At 35.9% G+C, this 9,395-nt stretch overlaps 1 long non-coding RNA gene across 1 annotated transcript; it reads left to right on the forward strand.

The window, feature by feature from the left end:
• Positions 1-260: 260 nt before the first annotated feature.
• LOC107781128 (uncharacterized) lies at positions 261-5,139 on the forward strand. Its single transcript, XR_001646958.2, has 4 exons — positions 261-521; positions 597-2,627; positions 2,705-2,801; positions 2,884-5,139. It is a non-coding gene; the product is annotated as an uncharacterized LOC107781128 (long non-coding RNA).
• Positions 5,140-9,395: the final 4,256 nt, after the last annotated feature.

The following is a 9,395-nucleotide window of genomic DNA, read 5'->3' on the forward strand; positions in this document are numbered from 1 at the left end:
TGGGAATGGAGGAGGACAAGGGCTTAAAAGCTCTACCATGTCTGCTAGTCAAGGAACAGGAATGATAGATAAAAATTTCATCGTTCTTGAGAAAGAGCATATGCAAATTGATATTCCATTGCCTCCATCTACTCACCAAGTTAAGCAATACACCCAAAAAGTTGAAGCAAGTAAGTTTTTCCAAATCCATTGTATTTTTAATTGCATATATAACTGAAATTAAATGCCAAACTAAAATGATTTCTTGGGTCCAGGTTCTATAGGGATGGGACAGGAGCCAACGCCTAGATCTTTGTGCTCCTCTTTAGGGATTTCTAAAAATGATGTGGGAATTTATCCTAATCAACGTACGCAAACTTCTTCTAAAAGTACAAGATCAAATTTTACTATGTCTTCTGATCAAGAAATGCGAACAATGGATAAAAACTCCTTGGTTCTTGAGAAAGAGCATATGCAAACCAATACTTCATTGCCTCCATCTACTGATCAAGTTATGCAACACTCCCAAACAGTTGAAACAGGTATGATATTTTGAATCCATATTATTAACTTGTAGAACTGAATTGTATTGCTATAGTTTTTACCAAATTATGCAGCTGTAGGTTCTTCATCTAATCCTGCAAAGGTAAAAAGAGTTCGAGGGAGGAACAAGTGTAAAGAAGTTGCATCACTTGAAGTCGGACAAAAGCTGAAAGTAAACTTTTACAATAATCGAACGGTTGGAACAAATAGCAAACTGTTTTCGAGGCACTTGGGAAGAATCGTTCGTGACCGTAATATGTGTCCTTTGAGAGTATCATCGTGAAATGATATTGCGGAAGAAAAGTTGAATCACATGTGAGAAGCTATTGGGGTAACAACTGTAGCCAAGAGTATGACTGTGCAATTTGAGTCATTTTAAGTCTAAGCAGCTAGATAACATTTTTGACATGGCTGATAAATCTGGAATTTATCTACATGACTGAGGAAATGATATTTATACAGTAAAGATGCATATTATTAGTTGAATACTTGTGTTCCTGTTTGTGCCTCTATGTAGGAATCAAATACCATAATGCTTACAGTTATTGGCTATTGATAAACCAGCAACTATAGGTTAACGTCTAAGCAATTCTGAAAGCAGTAGACTGGAAAGTGAATCTCACACTATCATAGAACAATTTCTGGTTTGCTGCCTATTTTTTAAATGTGCACTTGGTCAGTTCTTGTCTTTGAGGGCATATAAGATGCCTTGGGCATGAGGATTCAAATATGGCATTTACTGTTTAAATATTCTTCAATTCAAAATTCATTGCTTCTTAGGGTAACTTTTGTTGGCACTTGATATTTAACTTTTAAGTTGTAACTCTGCTATGTGACAATTATTGTCCAAGTAGAACATTTGCAGACGTTCATATTTTGTAGATCTAATAAAGAACTAACTTTTAATATGAACATTACCTTGACAAGAGTTGAAGTTTTGGCAGAATGATAATTATAAATTGATGCAAAAGTATATGTTTCTCTGGTTTAGTTGGTCCAAACTTAGCCTAAGTTAAAATACTAATACATAACTGATTTAACCTTCTACAACTCAAGGTAGGTAACTATAAGACAAGTATGGTGGTATAGTTGGGATCCGTTCCCTTAAATCAAAGGTGTCGGACTCGAGCTTTAGTAATTGAGAACAGTATATCCGTGCATAAGTACAACACGGATCAGTGTCAGTTGATCAAGAAATTTGGTTAAACAAAAAAATATGTTAATCTCTATAAGGAAAGTTCTATAGTGATGTATGATCTCTTGAAAACTTCAAAACCATTTTTTTCCCTTTCAAATGGAAGATTCTCTTGACCAGAGCTTCAAGTATTGGGTATTGGATAAAATAACAACCATGGGGAAATCTCAGTTAAAGACCTCTGACTCTTTAATCTCGGTAACTTTTAAAAAGTGTATGCACTCAACTCTACTGACAAATGAGTTATTCCCAGTTTTATGTTGCCAGCTACCACAAGCATAGGGTAGCAGTATTAGCTGTTGTATCTAAACTTATGTGCTCAATTACTTAACGTGCTCTGTATAATCATAGGAGATTGTTAACTGATTCAACAGACTTCATAAAAAGTTCCGCTGCTGGAGAGTTGCTAGATAGAATTTCAAATTAAATACAACTATTAGCACATATTCAAAATGCACAGTTAGGATCAAAATGCAACAGATTTACTAAAACTGAACTAATATAAACTCAACCCATATTCCGATTATTGTAGGATAAATTTGAGAGTGTTGACATGAATGATCATCGTGATCATATCTTCGGATGGATGAAAGAGTTATGGAACAAATGGAGAGGACACTTGTATACAAAACATGTGAAGGATAAGCCAATCCAACAGGCTCTTAAGAATATTCCAAAGGGAGTAGACAATGGGAGTGGTTAATAAAGGAATTTCCCTCCCTAGCATCAGATATTTTTCTACTATATCTGGAACCTGAGTATATTGTTTAAGTTTATTAAATTTATTACATTTAAGCTTAATGTTACACAAATATAGGCGAGAAGCAACGGGAATGCGGCAAATCGAGCTAAGTTGAAGATGCTTCATCATATTGGTAGCAAGCCTATTCGAGAGATTATTTATCAAAAGGTATTATCATAAAATCTTTATTTTCCTAAGAAAATATTTACGAGCTGTTATTTGACATGTTTGCCTTTGATGTAAAGGGCGGAAAAGATGGCAATCCACCAGATTTGGCAACAATTTTCTTCGACCCGTAAGAAAGATAACAAGCTTGTTGAACCTGAAGCAATTGAAAAACATGTATGTTTGGTAAATTAAATTTGTAAATTACTTGAAAGTATTATGGATTCTGATTTTAAATGTATCTTTATATATTTTGTAGGCTCAAATCGAAGAAATAATTCAATCAGATCCATCTCTACCTAGCATAGAGATTGTAGAAAAATGTTGTGGACCTCAAACTCGTAGCCACGTGTTTGGCTTTGGGGGTGGAGTAAAGGCGAAAGACTTGAAAGGTGAAACTTCTTCAAAGGCTGAATTACTGTCCGCGCTACGTTCAACTCGAGAAGAAAATAAATCTTTGAATGAGGAAAACAAATCCTTGCAGGAGCGCTTGTCTACCTTAGAAGATGACATGAAAGAAATGAAGAAAATGAAAGAGTTCTTCGCTGCTCAACAATCACATGTCCCGCTTACGACATCGCCTGTTTCAACTGAATGAATACTGTTTTGTCTGCTGACCAAGTTAGTAAAAATATACCCAACTTTTTAATTTATATAGTTGATTTGCGTATAGTCAATTTCTATATTACAGATTCTAACAGTTTACTTTTTAATTTTTTTTTGCAATTCATCAGTAGTACCTGAGAAGGGCAAGAAGAAATAGCCTACAGAATAGTGATTGAAGCTAGATATGGATTGAATGTACAATGGTGCAGTAAGTAGTTTGACAATCTATAAGCTTATAAGCTGCAGTAAACCATTGCTAGAGACAAAGGATAAATAATAGCCAAAAGCAATATATGGAGAGTTATCCCTTGCTGTAAATTTAGACAATTTGGATGGAAAGGAACCATAAATATTTTGATAAGCCTCATCTTTGTCTTCTGTACTTAGATGCTCGCGGATCATTTTTTTGTGGTGTAGTAGAAATGTTGTAAATAATTTTGGTAATATGGTGAAAGTTATTGGCCCCTTAGGCTTATCTTACCTTTTTCATATAAAAAAAGTTATAGACCCCTTACATATTTTGAACAACTAACTTAGCAAGACTCTGTGCATACTGTTTGCTTCACCTCCTAGACACAATTACATCAATTAGTTGTTGCACTAACATCAGTGATACATGCTTAGCTAATCAGTTTACCAAACACATACACCTATTCCACAATTCAACTGAAGGCATTTTTGACATAAAAGGCATAAGTGAAGAATGATTTTTTTTTTCATGAAACTTCACTGCATTAGCAAGCTGGTCTGCTACAGTGAACGTTTTGTGAGACAGATTAAAGATATTGAATTTGGACAAAACTGACATCATGGATTTTACTATTCATCTCTTTCCATGGAAACAGAACTTGCAAAGTGTTTAGTCCACCTGTGTTCTTGTTAAGAGATATCTGGTGTTTCTATCTGTAATTTTTTTGTGAAGTCATTACTAGAAACATTAATGTGCCAATAAGAAATAGGTCCTTGAAAAGAGTATAGTTATTGTCTCAAAATCCAGGCAGATCAAAGGTCATTTAAAAGAACAATTATAGGTTGATTCTGGACCATCTTACATTGAACATGTAACAAATTGACTAGTACCTCAAGGGCCTGACATGATCATATATACAGAGACGGCAAACAGTGTTGTCCACGCACTTGTTTCCCGTCAGGTAAAGGAGCTGTTTAATACCTTACAAGTGGTTTTTCGTCAATATCAAAATTTGTCACTTGTTTCTTTCTGCGGTTTATTTGACTTGAACGAGTCAGGAAGTGGTAATATTCAAAACATGTGAGAATTCTAAGTTAGAGAGCTTAATCTGAATTCTATGAGAAACTTGCCTCATCTTATTTTGAATTATATTGGTAGAACATGATTTTGAATGTCCTCTTTATTTGTTGTATATCATGTTTGTTCCGTACATAAGTGGTAATGACCGTGCTCACTAGAAGTAGATGATATGGTTCTCTTATGATTAAAGATACCAAGTTCGTGATGTCGTTGTCTGTTCATAATAGTTGTTCTCTTAAATGGTAAATCTCGAATTGTTGTACCGGAATTTATCAAACCAAAGTTTGATTTACCATCCCAAAGCTTTTCTAATTAATTTGTATATTTTCCTATAGCCTTGTTGATGTTGCTCTATAACACCTAGTGAATTTAGACTGCTTTTGGGGTAAGCGGTTAACTATTGCTAGTTTAAATTTACATATGTCATTTTACCAATAGTTATTTATCATCTTTTCAAACTTTTGTACTTACAGGTTTTGAAGACTGAAGTTACAAGTCAAGATGCAAGTTTAGAAGATGCACAAGCTCATTTATTATTTTGGTAGGACTGTTATTCAAAACTTGATATCATAATGTAGCTGAAGATATTAGCTAAGTTTTTTTGTTAAGGTGTCGAGCAAATATAGAAACTAACATCATCATGGGATGTGAACTTGATATATTATCTTTTTATTTCTAGATTTTTCAATAATAATTTGATATTTATTGATAAAAATAACTCTTTGTAGCATTGAGCTTTAGGACTACTCATGGTTAATAAGAGACCAGGAATACAATCGCTAAATTACAATATAATCTAGGACCAATTAAAGGTTGGTCGCGAAAATGGATTAACGATTGGAATATATATATTTTTCAACGTCTATTAGGGACGAGATATGTAGTTTAAAAGTATTTCACGACTAGATTTTCTGCCCATCTCTAAAAGATAATCTAGGGCCAGTTAAAGGCTGGTCGCTAACAAGGTTTAACGACGGGAATATATGAATTTTTCATCGTATATTAGAGATGATATATGCAGTCTCTAAAACTATTTCACGACCAGAATTATTGTCCGTCTCTAAATTATTTTAACGACCAGTTTTTTTGACCAGTCGTTATTGGCTTTTAGCGGCGGAGGCTATTACGATGGGTTGCGACCAACTTTCTCCCGTCGTAATTCCTCCTTTGGGGACCAGATTTGGCCTTTTAGGGACCAGATTTCCCTTCCCTAAAGGCTGTTTTCTTGTAGTGCACCTCATTGTACTAGAGTTCGGGTCAACTTTGAGTTCGGTCACATCTTAATAAAATCTTTATTTTTCCATGATCAGAAACCGGGGAAAGATGGCAAGTTCAGCCAACTTCGTCATATGTGGAACAACCAAAAAACAGTGTCAGAAGTATGCATTTAAACTGGGGCAAAATTTTGAGGAGGACCCTCAAAATTCTAAAGCAAGTAGGTTACAATGTCTCTAAATGCGTCACAGTCACCAGTTCATCTAAATTATTTGATATCACATACTATAATACATTTCAAACAACTATATTTTTGCAAATAATTTGTCAAATGCACACATATTTTTCGAAAACTTTGTTTCTATGACAGCCAGACGTTACCCAGGGTAACTCAAACAAGATCTCAAGACAAGAGTGAAGGCAAAGCAAAGAGTCAAGAGCATGAACCAACCTTCCCCTCGCAAAACTCACGATTTTTCTTTGAATGCAGGCACGATAAAATAGCAATATTCGCAAATACATACGCACATCACTACCTTCATAACGACAAGTTACCAAACGCAAACACATCCAGCTAAGAAATACTTCACTCTCTCACTGTCACTCACTCTCTCACTGTCACTCATAAGGCTAAGTACTACTTTTCTTTTGCATGAGACTAAGCCTTATCTCCCTTCCTTCGCATGAGACTAAGCATTGTCTTCACTTCTTGCATGAGGCTAAGCACTGTCTCTGTAATTGCATAAAGCTAAGCAATGCCTTTCCCTGCATGAAACTAAGTATTGTCTCTCCTTTTTGCATGAGGCTAAACATTGCCTCTGTAATTTCATAAGGCCAATCATTGTCTTTCCCTGCAGGAGACTAAGCATTGTCTCCTTTTCTTGCATGAGTCTAAGCATTGCCTCTATAATTGCATAAGGCTAAGCACTGCCTTTACTTTGCATGAGACTAAGCCTTGTCTCCCTTCCTTCGCATGAGACTAAGCATTGTCTCCACTTCTTGCGTGAGGCTAAGAATTGCATCTGTAATTGCATAAGGCAAAGCACTGCCTTTCCTTGCATGAGACTAAGCACTGTCTCCCTTCTTTGCATAAGGCTAAGTACTGTCTCTCTTCCTTGCATAAGGCTAAGCACTGCCTTTCCTTGCATAAGACTAAGCATTGCCTTTCCCTGCACGAGACTAAGCGTTGTCTCTGTTTCCTGTATAAGGCTAAGCATTGCCTTTCTTTGTATAGGACTAAATATTGTCTCCACTACACTGCATAAGGCTAAGCACTGCTTTTCCTTGCGTGAGACTAAGCACTGTCTCGATCCTCTGCATAAGGCTAAGCACTGCCTTTTCATGCATGAGACTAATCATTGTCTCCCTTTTTTCGCATCGGGCTAAACACTGCCCTCATCTCATACAAGACTAAGCCTTGTCTTGTCCCGTCCTCGCATATAACCAAGCATCACCTGTTTCTTTTATCAAACGATCGATATCGCTATATCTCTACATCTCATAGGCTGAAACATCGCCATTTTTCCGAAGGCACCATCCTCATAGCCGGGAGACACCATTCCATAGCCTAAAGATCTCTCGATACCGCATATCATTATTCAAAGGCGTCATAGTCCAGAGGCACCATCCCCATAGCCCGAGGACACCATTTCATGCCTGCGAATCCCTTATCATACACTTCATGGCCCAGGACGTCATGGTCTAAGGACAGTATCCTCACCGTCCAAAGACAACCTTCATGGTCCAAAACGAATTTGCATCATGTTTAAATTGTTGCAATAACCCATATATATTCACATGCACCGTATTTTAAGTTTTGCAGGTAATTCAGGAGGTAACCGTTCTACAAACAGGGGCAATCTTCGCTCCGGTTTCCGTTCACAGCATTCACTTCCTTCGATCGCTTCAAATGTAACTGACTACCAGTAATTGCCTACCTTTTACTCTATGACCGTTCAGATATCTGCCTTGTGATAAATCCATAACATTTAAAATTCACATTCATGACTCTACCTAAAATCATTTGTTATTTGCGATAATATCCTACCCAAAGAAATCCATTCAAAACATACGACCACTCTTACAACAACTCCATCGGTTTCGTTCGCCGTTGGATCCAGAACTACACATGGCCTGATTCCCGTAACACCAGATATATGTAGGCAACTCAAGAATCAGGGTTCGGCCTCCTTTTTTAAAATCACATCATTCCCCATTCAACTCGGCCAAAATTGGTCATCATTTTCTTTTCCTGACAACTCTTTCATCGTTCCCAGGTAAAGAGGGGCAGCTGTTGATATCCAATTTTGCCCTCACAATTTTCCAAATAGTATATATATTTTTAAGATGTCATTTTGCATTATCATTTAATTTATACGAATTATACATGTATTTTCCATAATTTTCAACAATTGTTTTGGAGCTTTAAAATCAATTTCCGTGTATTTAAATTGCTTAAATATTTATTAATTATCCCTTTAGATTATGCATGATGACTTAATCATCCGAATCTGTTATTTATACCCACATACACGCTTTAAAATATTTTTTACATAATTGCATTCATATTTTAAACCTATTTACATAATTTTGCATCATTAACCCATATTCTACACATAATTGGATTCATTATATTATTTATACTAAAATATCCTTTCTTATATTTTTATAATATTAAACTATTATTTTAAGTATTTTACTGCATAAATAATATTTTTTATCAATTATTAATTATTTTTATAATTTATTTTTTTGATAAATTTCATGTATTTAAATTATAGCCCATTTTTAAGACAATTTCGGACCAAACTTTTGGACTAAATCCTTAGCCCAAGAGCCCCCAGCCCAAGTTAAACAACCCTTTACTAAACCCGATCATTATCCATCTTTATGACCCGTCCCGTTCAATTTTTAATCCTAACGGTTGATCTGTCAAGATCAACGGCCCTCGTTCATTCCCCTTTTTTTAATTAACCCAACCCCCAAACCCTAATCCGTATTTTCCACCTACAACCGCCTCTATTCTCTTATCTCTCCACCTACCTCTGATAAACCCTAGCCGCCATGTCCCCAATCTTCTCCGATTCCAACTCAAACATGGAATCAATCCATGATTTACTTGCCTGTTTTGTGATATTCTGCTATTATACGCGTGTCCATGGTGTTACTTAGTTCTTGGCCTATTTTTGGCAAGAACTACTTCTCAAAACGGGACCGATTTATCTTGATTTGGTGAAGATCTGGACAACCTTTTGCCTATATACACGCTACTGCTATCTGTTTTCATGTATTGTGCACTAGTAGAAATCATGCCTATAGGAAATCACACACTCACTTAACCTGTTTTACTATCAAACGCATGGGTTTAAGTACTTTGCTTGTTCCGGTGTTTACTGTCATGCGTTATTAGACAACATGCCTATAGGAATCAGGTGTCCACTCCTACAATTTGTGCAACTGCAGTGTATTTACTAGATAACATGACTGTAGGATTATATTAACTTATGATCCTCATCTAGATATCATGTCTATATGACCTTAATTGATTAATTAGCTACTGTTATTGTTGTTTCCATCATATTGCTCGCCTAGAAAATATGCCTATGAAGTGTTATAGAATCAGTTTCAATTACCAACTCTTAGAAATCCTGCCTATGGGATACTGTTACTCGTCTAGTAAG

This window comes from Nicotiana tabacum, chromosome 14, assembly GCF_000715075.1.
Source record: "Nicotiana tabacum cultivar K326 chromosome 14, ASM71507v2, whole genome shotgun sequence".
In the NCBI taxonomy this organism is placed as follows: domain Eukaryota; kingdom Viridiplantae; phylum Streptophyta; class Magnoliopsida; order Solanales; family Solanaceae; genus Nicotiana; species Nicotiana tabacum.